An 18878-nucleotide genomic window follows, 5' to 3' on the forward strand; every position below is an offset into this window, starting at 1 on the left:
TAAGTTACTCCTTATATCATCAGCTACCTATCAGTGAAATTCCCGTCAAAATGGGTCCAGCCGTTCCAGAGATTAACCGGAACAAACAGACAAAATATAAAAAAATGATATTTTTGTATACATAATATGTACTTTGTATAGATACTTACGCATTTACTAAAAAGTGGTTATTTTATTATTACAAACAGACACTCGAATTTTATTTATTTGTATAGATTATTCGCTTATCGAAGTTACAATCATAACGAATGCTTGTTATTTTGTTAAGACTGACTTGGGGGTGCAATAATTAGCGCTCTTGACTGCTGCGCTGATGGTCGTGGGTCGGATTCCCAAATCGGGCAAACATTGTATGATGAATACTCTTTGCCTGGGTTTATATTATTACTATCTATATCTATATATATGTCGGAGACGGTCATTAGTTTGGTAGCTAAACAAAACGAAACACGATTACCGAGAGATGGCAGCACGATCACGGTATCGTCGGAACTCGGCTAACTTCGTGCTACAACAGAGCCTAGCCAATGGAGGCGCGTAGACGCCATCACACTCACCAACCAGGTTTCTTGAAGAGCGGTGCCTCCGTCCTAAGAACTGTCATTCGTTTTCGTTTGCTAACGTCAAGAGAAGATTTTTAAATTGAGGCCTATAAAATCAAAGGCAGCTAAATCCAAGTGCGCCAACTATTCAGGTAAACTACAAAAATCGTCCCTAAACACGTCATTACGTATCCTTCCGATCCATCGAAGTACTGCTCTTGCTAGGGCCAGTGTTAGCAACACTCCCGGTTTGAGAAGCTGAAATAACTTTGTTCGGATAGCTACGATATTCTTTATTTTAAAGCAGATTTATAAAGAAGGAGAATATTACTAATAATCTAAATTTCTGTTAGAGATTTAGCTGCATTTGTTATAACATGAAAACACTAAAGCGTGTCCAACTAACTAAACAAGATAGCGCCATTGTTAATCCATTTTACGACATTAAGGCTTTTTTTTTTCCCTACCTAAGCTGGTAGCCTTGAGAGGCTATTCCAGCGTAATCTTAACTAGTAGGTGAGCTCACGGGGCTCAAACCTGACGACGTTGCTAACACGAACCCTAGCAAGAGCCGTGCTTCGCAGAATCTACCACCGGATCGGAAACGCGACCCACTGAGAAGATCCGGCGAGAATCTCAGGGGGCTGTGTCTGAGGGTTAATTTGCTCGTCGAGCCCTTCGTCAAGCAAGCGACGGGTTCGACGAGAACGGTGACCGGTGCTTGAAGTAACTAGAAGCACCGTTAGTGGATCGGGAGGATCCGAGATGACGTGTTTTGGGCGACGTCGACTACTCTCCATTCTTTCCGCAGGATCGGGAATGGGATTAAGGCGTTTAGCTACCTTTAATTTTATAGGCCTCAATTGTTCTAAGACAACAAACGTGATTGGTGTACTCAATATTTCTCTTAGCTCGATCACCATATTCGCCCCTACGATGTCTGACGATGGAGTTAATAATTGTGGCTTCTCCGACATCTATATATTAATACGTGAAGCAAAAACTTTGTATCCCTTTTTACGAAAATTGCGCGGACGGAGGAGTATGAAATTTTCCACACTTATAGAGAATATAGAGAAGAAGTGCACAATGCTAATATTTTTTTTAAATAATGCATAAAAGATACATTAAATCAATAAAGAAAACATTACACACACTGCATACCATGTATTTGACGCACACACACGCATGCATACTATTTATTGTCAAACTTTTGTTCTTGACGTCTGTTGTCAAATTGAGAATAGATTAAATATTGTTTGTCTTTATTAATATTTTTTATAGTGTAGCCTTGGCGAAATTTGTGCTTATAGAAGTATAAAACACAATCATAATAGTGTACAAACTTACAATTCCAATTAGTTATAGTCCAATTTCGACTACTGCGGGACCTCTAATTTTTACAAATATAACCATTTAAAACTATTTTGTGATTTCCCCTGCAAAATCCTCTCTCCTCTGTAAAATATATGAAATTAACCTCAGCACTAAAAGGGAATATAAGTAGGTACTAATTACAAAAAGTACAAGTCGATAAAAAGCAGTTTTGAATCACTAAATCCTTTTAGTGTTGGGACACACAACAAATATTTTCGGGAAACGTTTTTAACACATATTTTTAATAGGAATAAATGGTTAATTAAAATTAAAATAATGTTGTCACAACGTAATCGATAAGCGCATTCGCGTGTCTCATGTGTATCGGCCGTGTTCGAATACAAATAATATAATAAAAATTGTGCCTTTATCGGCACGTTTCGAATTCATAATAATCATATTTGTCTATTCAAAAGAGACCTAGGTTAGTATAGACCTGCTATCGAACGATAGTTCTACATCGAGTGAACTAGATATAACACAAGTAAATGAATGTCAAAGCGAAACAATTGAGATTCGAATCGCTTATATTTTTTTCATTTTTTTTATAAAGAATTTGGCTCCAACGCCTTTGGCATTGATTTTGCCAATGTCAAAGTATTTACAAAAATGACCGGTACTTAGAGGGAGAGGAAAAAAAATACTAAATAGAAATACAAATAAATTTGGTCGGTTTTTCCATACGCGAATCTGTGGTCAGAATGTTTTTCCATACGCGAATCAGAGCAGCACAAACAAATATATGTTAGACTAACTACTTTAGAGATAAATATTATTAGCAGATAAAAATTTACATAGAATATTTACATGTTTAGAATAGACTAGCCGTTGTAACTATACTTGAGCCCTTAGAAGTGGATGTCTATGGGCTCCAGTAACCACTTAACACCAGGTGGGCTGTGAGCTCGTCCACCCATCTAAGCAATAAAAATAAAAAGACTAAAGTTAATAAACAATTAATATTAATAGGCCGGGGAATATCATTTGGAATCTCTTATATTTGATAATAGCTCAGTGTGCTTAGTGCGAGTTTCTTTACGTTCTCGATAGCGTAAAAGTTAACTCAAATTTGTATGGAATTGGAATGTAAACGTAGGCAAACACGTTTGCCGCGAGGGGCGCTGTTTCAACTGCATACAAATTTGAGTTAACTTTTACGCTATCGAGAACGTTAAATAACTCGCACTAAGCACATTGTACTTTCGTTCGATTCATAACAAATCACATGACAATGTAACAAAAATCTAAACTCTAGATTTAGGTTTAATAAATTTGCATAATCACAACCGGAATTTCTGCAGTGAAGCTACGTTCCATTTCCTGCTTGTTTTTGTCGCGAAGCAGCCCTGACTTCCGGTTTGAAGGTCTGCCTTGTACCGACGCGATTGAGATTTCGATTTTTCATCTCAGTCGGGGCGGAATTTTTCATCTCAGCGCTATATCATCGTCTCCCTCATTGCTTATTTTAGATTGATTCATAATAGAGTTTAACCTTGGTCGCCGCCGAGAAACGCAATAAAGCATTGTTAGAGAAGTAATTACCGTTAAAAATAAAAATATAAAACAAAACAACATTACGTAACAACACACTGATTTCGGGAAATCATTAAATTTTATGAGTCTTTTTGAATTATTACTTTAATTCTAGTTGGCTGATTAATATTGGCTTCCTATTTTATTAGAGTCGAATCAGAAGTTTCGAACGACCAGAGAACATGTACTTATGTGTTTTAAACCAGACCATTTACATTTTGATTAAGTCAATGAAGGTCCTGGCATAAGGTGCTCATCGAAGCAATAGGATAGGAAAAAGAATGACACGTTAAATCCTTTCGATTTTAGAATATGAGGGCTTTCCAGAAATAGTCAGGATGGTGGTCCCACCATTAATATCACCGTGACATCTTCAAACAAAAATGCGTTCACTCAAACTACAAGGCTCTTCGAACCTCCCATCTTTGTTCACGGATAGATGACATAATAACTTGTTTAATAACGATACAGCTTTTCAAAGCCATATGCAATACGAGAACATATGCTGCGCAGTCGTCGCCGCGTCGTGGCCTAAAAGATAAGACGACCGGTGAAATCGGACTCGTCTGTGCCAGTGTTCGAATCCCGCAGGCGGGTGCCAATTTTTCTATTAAAATACGTACTTAACAAAAATTCACGAATGACTTTTACGGTGAAAGAATAAAATCGTGTAATAAAAATAAAACCTAAATAAATATTAATTTGCCTAATTATTGGTGGTAGGGCGTTTTGTGAACCCGCACGGGCGGGTACCTCCACCCTGCTTATTTCTGCCGAGCAGCAATGGACTTCGGTTTGAAGGGTGGGGCAGGCGTTGTAATGTAAAACTGAGGCTTAGAACTCATTTCTCAAGGTGGGTGGCGGTATTTATGGAGAATTTCTATGACGTCGTACCACTTAACACCAGGTGGGTCGTGAACTCGTCCAACCATCGAATTAAGCAATTAATTATATTTAAGCCTAATTTCACTGGTGAGTCACTTACCTTTTTTTTTATTGCATAGATGTGTGGACGAGCTCACAACCCACCTGGTGTTAAGTGGTTACTGGAGCCCATAGACATCTACAACGTAAATGCGCCACACACCTTGAGATATAGTTCTAAGGTGTTAGTATAGTCACAACGGCTGCCCCACCCTTCAAACCGAAACGCATTACTGCTTCACGGCAGAAATAGGCGGGGCGGTGGTACCTACCCGTGCGGACTCACAAGAGGTCCTACCACCAGTAGGTAATTACGCAAATTATAATTTTGCGGGTTTGATTTTTATTGCACGATGTTATTCCTTCATCGTGGAAGTCAATCGTGAACATTTGCTGAGTACGTATTTCATTAGAAAAATTGGTACCCGCCAGCGGGATTCGAACACCGGTGCATCGCTCGATACGAATGTACCAGACGTCTTATCCTTTAGGCCACGAGGACTTCAAACCCTCTGTTATTAGAAATACTAGTAACACTATCTAAAATCACTGTCTGCATCCGGTTCTAAAGATAACACCGAATCCGAACTAAAGCGAATAAGTTTTAAATTACTATTGTAAATTGTCCAATGAAGATACAAAGCGACAATATCAAAACGGCAATTAAAACATTCCAATAGATACCATTCCAATAAATCAATAACGGCATGAACATAATGAATATAATGATTAATAAATTAAATCGTAGCTTATTCGCTCCGACATTATCCTTAATACATATATAAATATCAATTTATTATGATTCTAGCGTACTTATTAATCATCACATTTCCGCGTAAGTATCAATTACGATCATATCATCAATGTATAGTCTCATTGTGTTTATTAGTTATCACTGTTGTATTCTTCTAATGTGTTTACTACTGCGTTATTTTAACCATATGTTTTTTTTATTGTTTAGATGGGTGGACGAGCTCAAAGCCGACCTGGTGTTAAACGGTTACTTGAGCCCATAGACATCTACAACGTAAATGCGTCCAATAAAATGAGATATAAGCTCTAAGGTCTCAAGTATAGTTACAACGGCTGCCCCAACTTTCAAACCGAAACGCATTGCTTCACGGCAGAAATAGGCGGGGTGGTGGTGCCTACCCGTGCGGACTCACAAAAGGTCCTACCACCAGTGTTCCATTTGGACGATCATATTGCCTATAGACTATCTACGGAAAGAGCAATCTGGTTCAGTATGCTTGAAATGTTGCTTATGGGCTATCTATAGAAGAATCTAGCCCAAGGTGTCTTGAAGGTGGCCCGTAGTAAAATTCATACCAAATCCTAATGCAACATTAAAAGAGGATGTGTTGCGCTGATCTCACATTACGTAGGATAAGGGGGAAGAGGCAGAAGACACCGGTAAAAGAAAACTTGGTTTATATTTAGACCTCATTAACATATGCCTTGTTCGGTCCTTGGATAAAGAACATTGAGCACTTTAAGTTTAACACTGGTGGTAGGACCTATTGAGAGTCCGCACGGGTAGGTACCACGTCCCCGCCTATTACTGCCGTGAAGCAGTAATGCGTTTCGGTTTGAAGGGTGGGACAGCCGTTGTAACTATACTGAGACCTTAGAACTTATATCTCAAGGTGGGTGGCGCATTGACGGCTCCAGTAACCACCTAACACCAGGTAAGCTGTGAGCTCGTACACTCAACTAAGCAATAATAATAAAAACACGGTACTATTAATATATTACACCGCTGCTACTTCTCTTTTGTTTAAGTTTTATTTTTATTGTGTTGATATTTGATTTCACGGTATCTCGTCTTAAGCGGTTCCCGTGGATAGCACAACGTATGTGCCGCCTTTTCACCTTGAGACATGGGATAAAAGTCTAAAAGTACCAATCACAATTTCAAGAAATCTTCCCTATTTACAAGTTGATTTTTATTATGTAGTCAGCTGGATCAGCTCATGGTTCAGCTGGTGTGGTAGATAACAATAGGTGAAAGCCATCATCCATCTTGATCCATGAGGTCTGAGTCCCAATTGTGTAGTATAACACCTGTTCCATTTTACGGCCAAAAGAGGCACTATGATTGTTTCTACCCGTGCTATATTTGCTCTTTACTTCATGTTTTTCCATTTTATTCAGCAGTAAAACAAAAGACACACGGTTATCCTTAAGTCATTTTTAAATCCTTTATTTTTATTTTAGACTGATTAAATTTTAGAAGACACAATGAGAGAAGACAAAAGTCGATTTGGATTCTTTGTTGCACTAGTGTTTTTCAGTTCAAACTGTAATAAGTCCTTTTGTTTTGGGAAAAGAACGAACAATGGTTTTTAATCTATACTAATATTATAAAGAGGAAAGATTTGTTTGTTTGTTTGTATTGAATAGGCTCCGAAACAACTGAACCGATTTGAAAAATTCTTTCACTGTTTGGAAGCTACACTATTCCCAAGTGACATAGGTTATAATCTTTTTTGAAAAAAAATTAGGGATTCTTACTAAAACTCCAATAATGTAATCCAAGGTGTAAAAAAATACCTAAAATATTCTTTACATCGCGTGCCCTGCGAAAACTATTACTGATAGAATAAAATAATGTACTACGACTTTGTAGAACACATTATTATTTACAAAAAAAAAAAACTTCGGAGGTGTCAAGGGACACCCGGATGGAACGAAGTTCCTTTCGATTAATTCGTGAAGGAATTGTTATATTTTTTTTAAGTTATAATAATAAATTACGGCATTATGAAGAAGAAAAAAACAATACTATGAACTAAATTACTATTGTTGAAACGCTATCTCGAGAAACTGTACTCATTACGCGGACCAATCGGATACGAGCAATGTCACGCGATAAGCGCCTACACTTTGATTGGTCAGAATGACGGATCTAAAAAGTGTCGTGACAACTTTTCGTAAGAATTTTTTCCGTCTAGCCCCCTTTCACAACGCGCGAAAATGTCGCGACAGCATATGTCTAACTATTATAGTTATGCCGCAATAACGTTCTATTATTTAAAAAACAACAACGTCAAATATCGTTGAAAATTTTGGTTAAAGACCCGAGCGGAACCGGATCGAGCCGCTTGTAGGTTTATAATTTGGTAACTAAAAACGCTCATTAATAAGGAGCTGAAGTAAAGAGTTATTGTTTTTTCATCAGTCTTGAAGTGGATAATGATTTAGGCGCCAGTTTATGAAACTTGTTAAAAGTTTATATTAAAAATTTCTTGATACTTGCATTTTTCAATGACTTCATGATTTTTAAATGTTCCCTTTAGTTTAATGTCACAAAAACAATGAGTATTTCTATACTAATATTATAAAGAGGAAAGATTTGTTTGTTTGTTTGTTTCCAATAGGCTCCGAAACTACTGGACCGATTTGAAAAATTATTTTTCCATTAGAAGCCGACGTTGTCCCTGATGAACATAGGCTACATTTTTTTTATTTATTTTTTTTGCTTTCATGTGTGTTTTAATGTTTCCGAAACGAAGCGAGGGCGGGTCGCTAGTGTTTGATATAGAGCTGAACATTTTACTTTTTTTTTTATTTGGACATTCTATACCTATACTGTATCGTGGTCACAAATGACTCCTTATTCTAATGTTGGTATGACCCATTTATTACGTAATTTTTTATTTTATCAAGTTAGTTCGCCGCTCTATGGTCTTCAGAAATTATTTTGATCACCCTGTTTATAACTATTATAACAAAGGCCACGGCTTTAACAATAAAACAGCAATCATTATGGCCAATAAAAATTAGCTATTAGCTACTGCTTCAAAAAATCCTGTTATTTGTTTTAAATCTAAGGAAGACGGAACACCCCAGTAAGATATAAAAGTTGAAATATAAATGATTTTGTTATTACAATGTCGTACCGGAGAGAATTCGCGAATTATAGTAATGCATTATTAGAAGTAATGTTTCAAATGCTTCTTTCTAGTTTTGTGTTTTTGTTTCGTTACTACATGCAACCAACTTATTTTCATCAATGTAATAATGATAATCAATTTATGTCTATCTATTCAGAAGATAATTCACAGAGAGACAATCTTTTAGTTAATATCTTGTTTATGCAACACTGCTGCATCAATTACTTCCTGTGGTCTTTTTTTATGATTGAAAGATTACTGGTGGCCCGGAGGCCTTTCCAGTTTTACCAGGAACGGTGGGCGAGCAAAGGCACAGCTAGGAGGGGTGGAATTAGCTAACAACTGCCCGAGCGCCTCCGAAGGTGACCTAACAACTCAAGAGCAATTGCTTCGCGAATGAATCTACTACCGGATCGGAATCGCGACCCGCTGAGAAGTTCCGGCGAGAAACTCAGCGGGCTGATGCATGGGTTAGGAGTTCCTGTGGTGAAAATGGAATAGGCGATATTCCAACTGTCACGCAACCCAATGCTGGATAAATCTCTTAATGAAAGAAAATTGTTTAACTAAAAATACTTACGAGCACATAAATCATGCAGAGACAGACATATATGGTTAAATAACTTCAAAACATTTAACGGAGAAATTGTTACCGTATTGTGCATACGTTTTTGGAAATGTTTATAAACATATCGTTCGGTGTTTAATGAGACGAATTTGAAAATACAAACAAAACTTGATTCGAGATTAAAATTTAAAAATAACGACATCGCTTCGAATTTGATAGCCGACTTCTGAAATAGTTGGCGTACCTAACACCGATGAACTAAACGAATTAAATATCAAAAATTCAAATAGACGACCTTAAACGTTTAAAAGCAAAAACAAACGGTGCATTTGGAAGAAAAACACGTTCTTAATAATATATGTAATTATAGATACGGCGTGCAGCATACGAAATTTATAATTCTCTTGTACGTTAATTTGCATATTGCGTCACAAGAAACTTATGTTTGAACAACTGAAAACTTATATGACTATTTTATTTTTAGCAACGTTCATCGCTTTTTAATATTGGACGAGAGACTTAATTATTCTGTTGATTAATCAAACACACTTCTCACGTAATTGTGTTCTTCGAGAACTTTCCGACACAGAAAACACTGAATATGGCACTTTTTTTGTTTAAATTTAAAACACGGATGACTTAGAAGCACTCGCGATGCGTGGATTTTCCCGCGTAAAATACGCGCGACACATACACTCCCCGCGACGTTTGCCAGAAAACTGGCTGTCAGTGAAGAAACGCGTCGCCGCTGACGGGGCGAGCAAACGTTTTCAAGATACAACAGCCTTCCGCGGCCGGTTTCATCAAAGCCGTCAAAGTGTGAGCTAATATCAAAACGAAATTAAGATTTTGTAGATTTTTATCTCGTTACTAGCTGACCCAGCAGACTTCGTAGTGCCTCAATCGATAAATAAAAAACCTAAACTATTGTATTAAATATACTTAAAACAAACAAAAGGAATCCGTCCGACGAGGGACACATCAAAAGAAAAACAAAATTGTTATTTTTATTTAATTCCGAGCATTTTCATATTTATCTACCTTTTAAACCTTCTCTGGACTTCCACAAATAATTTATAATTCAAGACCAAAATTAGCCAAATCGGTCCAGTCGTTCTCGAGTTTTAGCGAGACTAACAAAGAGCAATTCATTTTTATATATAAGTATAGATAGAAGATTTTTGATGTTCGAAAGTATTTTTCATGTTCGACCGCCAAATTAGCTATCGCCATTCCGTATGTTTCGGCGGCGAAGCCTTCATTCGTTCCGGTTCGAAGTGTGGGGCAGCCGTTGTAGAATGCATCTAGATTTCGACTTCATGAGCTTTATTAATTACATAACATCAAGAGGAATGTGAAGCTCGTTCAAACATTTACTTTTTTTTATTGCTTAGATGGGTGGACGAGCTCACAGCCCACCTGGTGTTAAGTGATTACTGAAGCCCATAGACATCTAATGCGCCACCCGCCTTGAGATATAAGTTCTAAGGTCTCAGTATAGTTACAACGGCCCCACCCTTCAAATGGAAACGCTTTACTGCTTCACGGCAGAAATGGGCAGGGTGGTCGTACCTACCCGCGCAGACTCACAAGAGGTCCTACTACTAATAATACACGATGTTATTCCTTCACCGTGGAAGTCAATCGTGAACATTGGTTCAGTACGTATTTCATTAAAAAAATTGGTACCCGCCGGCGGGATTTGAACACCGGTGGGTGCATTATTCAACCCGATTGCACCGGACGTCTTATGCTTTATGCCACGACGACTTTTTTAACTACATAATATCAAGCGGAAAGTGAACTCATCCAGACAGTTTATATTCAAATATTATAATCATATAATTATAAAAGCATATAACCTGAACCTAATTATACCTTGTGTGATTTTGGAACTCGGCATTAGTTAATACGAACTACTCCACTGATATCTACAGCGAAAGACAAAACGGTACCTTATTCGCGGTCTTCTGCATGTCGACCGGTTTTCTCTTGCCTCCTTTTAATGTTAACAATAAAATAAAATATCGGTAAGAATAATTTTCTTCACACTTTTGCAGAAACGTAAATGGCAAAACAAAAGAGGAAATGTAATATTTAAAATTAAATCTTGTAGCGTCACCGAAGCTGCAAGATTTAATTTATGGTCGAATTTCGATAATTGGGCGGACATTAGTCGATTCCCGTGACGTCTTTAAATAAATTTTGGTATTGTGTTCTAATCTGACTAGTTCTTGTCTAATCTATATATTGGGCAACGACATTACAGCACCAAATACTGTTTTGGAGTCAGTAGAGGATCCGAATCATCTAGCAGACTTCTTGAAGGTACAAAGAGGCAAGTCGTTTTCAAGTGCTTTTGAAAATCAATCAATTGGCACATGACTGAGAGCTTGGGGCCATCATGAATCGCTGGTGAAGTGACTGTCCAGTGAAATAAAACCAGAAGTGCCATACAGGTAAGAAATATTTGTACCTAGAAGATATCATACCCATTTGCAGAAGTTGTTTGGTCGCCAAAGAAATATTGGCTGTTGAAAAGTTCAAACGACTTTTTTTTTAACTTAAAAAGTGCTTGAAGCTAGTTAGATTTTCTAATTCCCAGTATCGTACATAAGATAGTCTTAAGAAAAGAAAAGCCTTAAAAAAAGGTCTGTCAAATGTTTTTAAATTTAAATAGAGATAAATGTTAGAAAACTTGTTTAGTATCTAAAATCTATTTGTTTAATACTTAATGACGAACCTTGACTCTTATGTATTGAATTGCTTATGTTTTATTGAGAAAAAACATATTTCAAAAGGTATCTTATCTTATACCATTAAACGAACAATTCTTGTATATTAATATATATGTATTTAATCTGAATCTCGGAAACGGCTCGAACGATTTTCATAAAATTTTGTATACAGGGGATTTCAGGGGCGATAAATCGATCTAGCTACGATTTATTTTCAGAAAATGTTGTTTTATTCGTGTTTTCAATAATCAACTTTACCCGACATCTATTGGCGAATAATAATACTATTTTTCTTAATTGAGGGTAACTAACCGCTTTAAAGAAACAACAAGATGGCGTTATAAAAAAAATATGCTATTTTTAATGCCACCATTTACAGTTACAGGAAAACATATCTGCTTAAAAATCCTAGTGCACGAGACCGGGGTCATAGAAAGTACAAGAATAAGACAAATCGACAATTTTACAATGATAATTAAGCGCAGTTCATACCATTTACATTTTCTTATTGTATTTAAATTAAGAATTGCTCAAACGAATTTTATTTCTAAGCATTTGTTTAAAGTGTTTTTTTTTCTCATTAGCATTTCCATAAAAGTACCAGAGACATTCCGGAAGATTGTTTTTTATATATATATTTTGTTGCTTAGATAGGTGGACGAGTTCTTGCCACACGATGTTCCCACCTAGTATTAAGTGGTTACCGGAGCCCATAGACATCTAAAAAGTAAATGCCGTCACCCACCTTGAGATATGAGTTTTAATGACTCAGTTTTTACAGTACAACGGCTGCCCCACCCTTCGAACCGAAACGCATAACTGCTTCACGGCAGAAATAGGCAGGGTGGTGGTACCTACACGGGCGGACCTACAAAACTCTCTACCAGCAGTAATAATGCAAATTATTATTTAGGGATCTTTATATTTTTAGGAATTTTTATATCATTCATTTATTTGATTAAGGGCTTATAAGTACATTAAAACATCTTGCAAATCAACAAACCTTCGACACTGTTCGTTATCCAGAACACAAAACCAGTTTGAACGCATCCAGAACCACTAACGATGTGTTGTCATATCAATCTCTTAGCGTGAATATCTACACGGTAATGACATGACAAAAGTTCGGGATTATTTATTTTTTATTTATTTACGCTTCATGTATTATTTACATTGGCGGACTTAATGCCTAAGGTATTCTCTACCAGTCAACCAAAGGTGGTAGGTTTTACTGGCGGTAGGACCTCTTGTGAGTCCGCACGGGAGGTACCACAACCCTGCCTATTTCTGCCGTGAAGCAGTAATGCGTTTCGGCTTAAAGTGTGTGGCAGCCGTTGTAACTATACTTGAGACCTAAGAACTTAGATCTCAAGGTGGGTGGCACATTTACGTTGTAAATGTCTATGGGCTCCAGTAACTACTTAACACCAGGTGGGCTGTGAGCACGTCCCCCCATATAAGCAATAAAAAAGAAAAGGCAGTGCAAAATAAATAATGGTAGGTGCAATGAAATTAAAGCTAATTACATGAACACAAATATATAAATTTAGAAGCTGAAACCTATAATTTTTAGTGCTTAAATTTACTCTAAATACTATGTAACTAACTATTTTGATTACATAATGACAAACGAACTTAATTTTTCAAGGTTTTTTAAGGTTGAGGTAGCCGTTGTAACTATACTTGAGACCTAAGAACTTATATCTCAAGGTGGTTGGCGCATTTCGTTGTAGATATCTATGGGCTCCAGTAACAACTTAAGATTAGGTGGGCTGTGAGCTCGTCCACGCATCTAAGCAATAAAAAAAAAACTAAGAGTTTTTTTTGGCACGAGGTCGATAAAGATGTATTTTCACAACCGAATTAACAATAGTTCCTTACAATTTGAGATCGGAATTCGAAAGGGATACGAACCGCTTTTGCAACAGATACATTAAGACAAATAAATAATAGTGGCCCAGCTCGAGAATTGATTCTGATTGTAAGGTAAATTCACGATTAAAATTCGCCCGTTAATTTTTAAACTAGTGGTCCCGCAGTAGTCGAAATTCGACTAAAATTATTGAAATTATAAGATTGAACATTATTATGGTTTTATTGTCAAAGATTATTATACTTCTGTGATCACAGATTTCGCCAAAACTACACTATAGACAAACCATATTAATCTATTCTCAATTTGACCAATAAATAAAAGAGTATATATGCCTGTGTGTGTCAAATACATGGTAGTGTGTGTAATGTTTTTTTTATTGATTTAAAGTAATTTTATGAATAATTAAAAAAAAAATTATAAAATATAAGTGTGAAAATTTACTGGTGGTAGGGCTTCTTGTGAGTCCGCGCGGGTAGGTACCACCGCCCTGCCTATTTCGGCCGTGAAGCAGTAATGCGTTTGAGTTTGAAGGGTAAGGCAGCCGTTGTAACTATACTTGATACCTTAGAACTTATATCTCAAGGTGGGTGGCGCATTTACGTTGTGGATGTTTATGGGCTCCAGTAACCACTTAACACCGGGTGGGCTGTGAGCTCGTCCACCCAGCTAAGCAATAAAAAAAAATCCATACGCCCGCCATCCTCCGTCCGCGCAATTTTTTATTAATATATTTAAATTGCACATCTGTCACCGATTATACAAGCCCGATATTATCATGACGCGGAAAGCGAATACTATTTTTGGTGCATTTAATGGAGAAATTCGTGTCACACAAAATTATGTAACGCGCAAATCGTGTCCGAGAAAGGTGTTCTTAATTAAAATATATAAATACATATATATTGCGATCAACGTCTTATTACGTAGGTACGGCTCACGGTTTGTCGCCATCTTGATCTGCGGACAGTCGCGTGAAAAAGTGAATGTGTTATCGCACAGACTTACTTACTCAACTGGTTTCATTTTGAACTTTAGGCATTTTATGAGGCCCCACAAGTAAGTACCACCACCCAACCTATTTTTACCGCGAAGCTGTAATACCTTCCAGTTTATATGGTGACACTCCTGTTGTGCTATAGAACTCAGACTCAAAACTCATGATAAAGAAGGGGCGACGAAATTTACATTGTTGAGGTCTATGGACTCTTAACCACTTAAACATATAGGCCGCTGCTTATTTTGAAATTACTAATTTAAGGACCACCGTCCTTTTGTTTTAGTAATTGTAATTGTAATATTATCTTTATCTCTATATATAAAAATTAATTGCTGTTCGTTAGTCTCGCTAAAACTCGAGAACGGCTGGACCGATTTGGCTAATTTTGGCCTTGAATTATTTGTGGAGATCCAGAAAAGGTTTAAAAGGTAGATAAATATGAAATTGCTCGGAATGAAATAAAAATAACAGTTTTGTTTTTCCTTTGATGTGTCCCCCGTCGGACGGATTCCTTTTGTTTGTTTTAAGTTTATTTTATACAAAAGTTTAGGTCTTTTATTTCTCGATTGAGGCACTACGAAGTCTGCCGGGCTAGCTATTTGGTAATAAATAAGCTTGTTGTTTTTTTACACCTAACCTATCCAAAATTGATGGCGTGATCTAGTTTCCTAGCACCTGGACATTAGAATGAAGGACGCACTTCAACGAACTCTGATCAACACAAGTGACTACAGATCATATTAAAATGGCTCATCAGGCAGACATAACACGATGCTCAGCAATGAGCCAACGACTAGATTAGGAAAGAGAAATCATATTCAAAGCGCAGATTATACGAAATGCAAACCGCTTGTAATGGCGCCACCGTAAGCTCTGATTAAGTCTCGCTTAAAGAGCTTAGCTCTAGAAATCCCAGGGCGATGAAAGCTGACGTCGTAAATTGAAAGTGTGTGTTGTATTCTGCCGCCCAGTCTACCCGTCAAATGTAATCTCAATAATGCATCGCCAGTAGTGCTTACGTCATATGTGCGTAATGTCTTCCGAGGGATACCGTCATCGCTATCAGCCAAAACACCAAGTCTCCGTTTTGGTGTTAAATAACTCTAACATAAATCATATTATGTATAATAGCTTTTCCACCTTTCAATCTGGAATGATGGATGTTCTATCTTATATATAAAATTCTCGTGTTACAACGTTAGTTATCATACTCCTCTGAAACGGTTTGACCGATTTTTATGAAATTTTATATGCATGTTCAGTTGGTCTGAGAATCGGCTACTATCTATTTTTCATACCCCTAAGTGATAAGGGTTGTCCACCCCTAGCATTTATTTTTTATTTGTTGGCCTTTTTTTGTTATAATGAGGCATTATGTGGTTGAATGAGGTTTTGTTATTTTTATATTCCCTCATAGTTCACAGCGCTACGTGCCTCTCACCCATTTACCACATCCTTACACACAGATACACTTTTTTTACTATACTAGAAATTCCCTAGAAATTCTATATATGGCAAAACAACGTTTGCCGGGTCAGCTAGTATATATATAAATTTTGCAGGTTTGATATATTATTTAATGTTTTTTTTTTTTTTATAACAAATAAGAGGCAAACGAGCAAGACGGGTCACCTGATGGTAAGTGATTCACCGCCGCCCACGGTCACCAGCGTTTACGCCAGTGCGTTGCCTACCCTTCAGATAAGAATATGCTCTTTTCTTGAATAACCCAATGTCGCAGTTAATGTGATAGTATTCCTGTATTGTCAACGTATGTAGTCCGTTAACCCGTGTTATCTAGGTAGTTACTTAAGTGTAAAAATTGTATCTACCTTTGGGAATTGCATTCCGGCATATAAGAACTTTTCGATAAGAGTACACCGCGCAGATTTTTTCTTAGGCCACGTAGTTTTTTGTTTTTTTTTTTGTCAAGAAAAAATATTATCAATTTTTTTATTGCTTAAATGGGTGGACGAGCTCACAGTCTACCTGGTGTTAAGTGGTTAACGGAGCCCATAGACATCTACAACGTAAATGCGCCACCCACCTTGAGATATAAGGTCTAAGCTCTCAAGTATATTACATCTTCTTCACACGAGGCTTATAGAGAGTATTAAGCGGTAGGCAGCGGCTTGGCTCTGCCCCTGGCATTTCTGAAGTCCATGAGCGACGGTAACCACTCACCATCAGGTGGGCCGTATGCTCGTCCGTCTACAAGGGCAATAAAAAAAAAAAAAAAAACTAGCTGCCCTGCCCTTCAAACCGAAACGCATTACTGCTTCGCGGCAAAAATAGGCAGGGTGGTGATACCTACCCGCGCGGACTCACAAGAGGTCCTACCACCAGTAAATAAAAATAAACATCTTTGTATTGTGTAATATTGGATGTGTGGTTTCGGACTTGCACTTCATCAGTAGTAGTTAAAACTACTTTCACGGCTTAAGCTGACCTTTCAGTGTTTTTATTTAACTAGAGGTCCCGCAGTAGTCGAAATTCGACTATAATTAATTGGAATTGTAAGTTTGTACACTATTATGATTGTATTTTATACTTCTATAATCACAAATTTCGCCAATGCTACACTATAAAAAAATATTAGCAAAGACAAACAATATTTAATCTCAATTTGACAACAGACGTCAATAACAAAAGTTTGACAATAAATAGTATGCATGCGTGTGTGCGTCAAATACATGGTATGTAGTGTGTGTAATGTTTTCTTTATTGATTTAATGTATCTTTTATGCATTATTTTAAAAAAATATTAGCATTATGCACTTCTTCTCTATATTCTCTATAAGTGTGGAAAATTTCGTACTCCTCCGTCCGCGCAATTTTCGTAAAAAGGGATACAAAGTTTTTGCTTCACGTATTAATATATGGATTATATCCGTCGTTTCGAAGGATTGACATTGTCTGCGGCCACAGAGGACTCTCGAAGTCATCATATAATTTTGTTTGAGTCTACCACTCGTAGAGCGTGACGGAAATATTAATAATAATATAGTTTGAAGGTTATGAATTTTTTATTAATTTTTATTTTTATATTGCCTTGTTGGGTGGACGAACTCACGGTCCACCTGATGTTAAGTGGTCACCGGAACCCACAGACATCAATAATTACTGCTTCACGGCAAAAATAGGCGTGGTGGTGGTACCGACCCGTGCGGACTCACAAGACGTCCTACCACCAGTAATTACATAAATTATAATTTTGCGGGTTTCATTTTTATTACACGATGTTATTCTTTCACCGTGGAAGTCAATCGCAAGCATTTGTTAAGTACGTATTTCATTAATATCCGCCGGCGGGATTCGAACACCGGTGCATCGCAAGAGACGGATGAACCGGACGTCTTATCCTTTCGGCCGCGACGACTTTAAATAATGATCGTAGAGGATTATGCAAGGCAATATGGGTACCGCCATGCCTATTCCTGCTGCAATACTGTGTTTGAAGCTCGGATGACCGTCGACCTGACCACGATATCTCGAGGTATAGAATCAATGAATTCCCTTGCAAAATAGTAAAATAATCATCTATCTCGAAAATCACAAATTTTTATTTTTATCTTATTTGGACAATACTAACCAATATTTCGTTAAATGAAAAGAATGTAAGTTTTTTATTAAAGCTTAAATACCGCATTAATTAGTTGACTATTCCTCAATGAATATTCAATGTAAAAAAAAACATAAAATAATTCGAACACACAATGGCCTTTCTGCAGCAAGTATTTAATTCTTCTCCACATCCCTGGATCTCATCGAAGAAAAGCTCCACAGACACAGCCCACTGAGTTTCTCGCCGGATCTTCTCATTGGGTCGCGATTCTGATCAGGTGGTATATTCTGCTTTTTTCCCTACCTATGCTTGATAGCCTTGAGGGGCTATTTCAGCTTCACCCTAACGTGTAGGTCAGCTCACGGGGCTCAAACCGGAGTGTTGCTAACACTGGCCCTAGCAAGAGCAGTGCTTCGTAGAAGCTACCACCGGATCGGAAACGCGACCCACTGAGAAGATTGGGCGAGAAACTCAGTGGGCTATATCTGTGGGTTAATTCGCTCGTTGAGCCCTTCGTCGCAAGCGACGGGTTCGGCGAGGACGGCGACCGGTGCGTGTGGTATCTAAAAGCACCGTTAATGAATCGGGAGGATCCGTAATGACGTGTTTTGGGCGACGTCGACTATTTACCATTCTGTCTTTTTTTATTGCCCTTGTAGGCAGACGAGCACACGGCCCACCTGATGGTGAGTGGTTACCGTCGCCCATGAACTTCAGCAATGCCAGAGGCAGAGCCAAGCCGCTGCCTACCGATGTCTACAGGATCGGGTATGTATATTCTGCAAAGCACTGCTTTCGCTACGGCTAGTGTTAGCAAATTCTTTATGGTTGAGCCCGTGAGCTCACCCACCAGCCACCCATT

The 18878-nt window shown here is 37.6% G+C and overlaps 1 protein-coding gene across 6 annotated transcripts in view; it reads right to left on the reverse strand.

Moving 5' to 3' along the window:
* The window catches only part of Gcy (receptor type guanylyl cyclase), a 311036-nt gene that overhangs the window by 151569 nt on the left and 140589 nt on the right, over window positions 1-18878 (reverse strand). The window contains exon 1 of one of the 6 annotated variants that reach the window (XM_038011880.2): window positions 9360-9570. The exons of 3 other annotated variants lie outside the window; for them this stretch is intronic. The gene's annotated coding sequence lies outside the window, so the exon portion shown is untranslated. Of the gene's footprint in view, window positions 1-9359; window positions 9571-18878 lie in introns of those variants that run through there. 2 more of the 6 variants (XM_038011881.2, XM_038011879.2) reach the window with 2 other exon arrangements.

This window comes from Bombyx mori, chromosome 7 (assembly GCF_030269925.1).
Source record: "Bombyx mori chromosome 7, ASM3026992v2".
Lineage (NCBI taxonomy): Eukaryota > Metazoa > Arthropoda > Insecta > Lepidoptera > Bombycidae > Bombyx > Bombyx mori.